The sequence below is a fragment of the Canis lupus genome, chromosome 18 (assembly GCF_003254725.2).
Source record: "Canis lupus dingo isolate Sandy chromosome 18, ASM325472v2, whole genome shotgun sequence".
In the NCBI taxonomy this organism is placed as follows: domain Eukaryota; kingdom Metazoa; phylum Chordata; class Mammalia; order Carnivora; family Canidae; genus Canis; species Canis lupus.
The window spans coordinates 31,575,595-31,578,714 of record NC_064260.1 but is presented as its reverse complement, the minus strand read 5'-3'; positions in this window follow the sequence as shown (position 1 = coordinate 31,578,714).

Sequence of the window (3,120 nt, the reverse complement as noted above, 5' to 3'; positions counted from 1 at the left end):
TCATTTTCAGAAGCCAACTGACTCACCATTAGGAACTCCCATTCAATCCAAAGGCAGGCAAATTAATCGAAACAGTGCCTCATTTTTCCAGTCATTTCAGATGAAAACAGTCAATCCTGTGTTTTGTCTCTGGTCCTCTATCCTTCTTCCTTGGTGGCACCTACATTTCTGACATTATGGCTTGGAGATGGAGAGTGGGGACCTGGCTGACATCTGCTCAGGATCTTGGGAGTGGATTTCACATCCCAGTTTCTGCGGACATAACTCTTTTTCATCATTGGTCATCTGACTTTGGTTCTGTTTCTTCCTCTCAACTGTCTGCGTCCTTTTCAGACTCCAGCCTCAGAGAACCCATGGCCTTGTATATCTAGCAGTATATACAATAATGGAAGAAATATATATATTATATTATGGAATTAGATATGTATATGTAAAATTATACCTATATTAAGGAATATTATGTACATTATATATCATTTCTATCATATATATATATATATATATATATATATATATATATATATATCTCCTTTCAAAACGTTTCCCCCTTCACTTTTGAACTTAAATAAAATACTTAGTCTTTTCCCCTTAAGATTTGGAAACATTCCTTATTCAATATCACTTTAAAAAACTAAACTTATTTTGAATCTACAGATTTACATAGAGTTGTAAGAAATAATCAAGATTCCATGTACCCTTTACTGTTTCCCTGAATGGTTACATTTTGCAAAAGTATAGTGAGATATCACAAGCAGCATATTGACCTTGATACATCAAGATACAGGAGTTTCCAACACTACTAGGATCTCTTGCATTGCCCCTTTGTAGCCATACTACTTCCTTCCCACCTGGACTCCCTCCTTCACCCTTGGCCACCACTAGCCTGTTCTCCATTTCTATAAGTTTGTCATTTCACGAATGTTACATAAATAGAATCATACAGTATGTAAACTCTTGGAATTAGCTTTTTATTTATTTTTTAACTCAGTATAATCTCTGGAGATTCACCCAGGTTGTCTATCACTAGTTTGTTCCTTTTCATTGCTGAATACTACAGTGCTGATATACCACAATTTGTTTAATTATTCACCTGTTAAAAGACATCTGGACCATTTCTAGTTTTTGGCTATTGCAAATGAAGCTACTATGTGCATTTGTGTACAAGTTTTTGGGTGAAACTTGTTTTTATTTCTCTGGGATAAATACTCAGGAGTGCAATTTTTGGGTCATAGGATAGTTGCATATTTAGATTTTTTTTAAATGGGTCTTTTAAAAGATTTATTTGTTTATTTTGGAGAGAGAGTAGGAGGAGGGGCAGAGGGGGGAGAATCTTTAAGGAGCCTCCTGCTGAGCTTGGAGCCGGATACAGGGCTGGATCCCATGACCCATTGAGATTAGGACCTGAGCTGAAACGGAGAGTTGGATGCTTAACCAACTGCATCACCCAGGTACCCCTTTAATAGACTGTTTTTAAAGAACATTTTCAAATTTATAGAAAAATTGAGAAGCTAGTACAGAGAATTCTTATATATCCCTTATCTAGTTTCCTCTATCACAGTATAGTTTCCTCTATCAGTATATTTGCCACAAATAATGAACCAGTAAACTTCCTTTAGCCATTCCTTCAGAGGAGTTACAGTAGGCTGAATGGCGGCTCCCACAGTTATTGAGTCCTAATCCTTCGAGCCTGTAAATGTTATTTACATGGTAAAGATTTTGCAGATGTGAGCAAATTAAGGGTATTGAGGTAGGGAGGTTATCCTGGATTATGCAGATGGCCCCTGAGTGCAATCATAGATGTTCTTTTAAGAGCAAGGCAGGGAGATGTTTGACGTAGACTGAAGAAGAGAAAGGGTGACCACTGAGGCAGAGATTAGACTGATGTGGCCACTCCAGTGGAGTTCAAGGAATGCTGCTCTGGAGACCGGAAGAAGCAAGGAACTGATTCTTCAGTCCTTCCCTGGAACCTTCCAAAATTCAGAAGTTACTAGAAGAATCTAGAAGCTTATCTCCCTTTCTGAAGACAGCCGTATTACTACTTTCTTGCTTATCTTTCCAGAGATATTTGATGCATATACAAGCAAAGTATGTTTGCACATATTTCCCCCCTCTTTTTAGCATGTACATTGTTCTGTTCCCTGCTTTCTCCCCACTAACGAGAACTCTTAGAGATTGTTCTGTATAGTTTCTTTTTTCCTTTTTATGTGTTCATTATATTCCATTGGAAAGATAGATTAGGATTCATTTAACCAGTGACAATGTTAGTTGTTCTCAGTGTTTTATTATTGCAAACAGGTATTAATGAATTTTGTACGTCTATAATTTTGTTTGCATTCCAGTATATTGGAATATCCCTGGGATAGGTTAGTAGATGTGGAATTTCTAGGTCAAAATATTGGTGCATGTTAGGGACTGACTTGTGTTGCTTTGAAATTCATCTTGAAGCTCTAATCCTCAGTGTGACTATAGTGAGAGATAGTGCCTTTACAGAGGTAATTAAAGATAAATGAGGTCATAAGGATGAAGTTCTAATTCACTAGAACTATGTCCTTATAAGAAAAGGAAGGTATACCAGAATGCACACCCAAGGAGAAAAGACCATGTGAAGACCCAGCAAGAAGGCAGCCGTCTTCAAACCAAGGATACCAGCCTCACCAGACACCAACCCTACTACAATCTTGATCTTGGACTTCCAGTCTTGAGAATTGTGAGAAAATAAATTTCTGTTATTTATTCCACCAAGTCTGTGGCATTTGTTATGGCAGCCTATGAAGACTGTTACAGTGCATAAGCAATTGTGACAATTATTGCCAAATTACTGTCCATGAAGATTGACTTATTTGTATTTCTTCCAGTCTCTGCTCTTTTGCTAATGGACCTTTACATTATTTTTAACTGTTCATAAAAAGACAGTGCTACATGAACATCTTTTAAAATAATTTTTAAAAAGACTTTTAAAAATATTTTATTTATGTATTCACGAGAAATACAGAGAAAGAGGCAGAGACATAGGCAGAGGGAGGAGAAGGCTCCCTATGGGGAGCCCAATGAGGGCTTTGATCTCTGGACCTGAGGTCATGCCCTGAGCTGAAGGCAGGGGCTCAACCATTGAGCCACCGA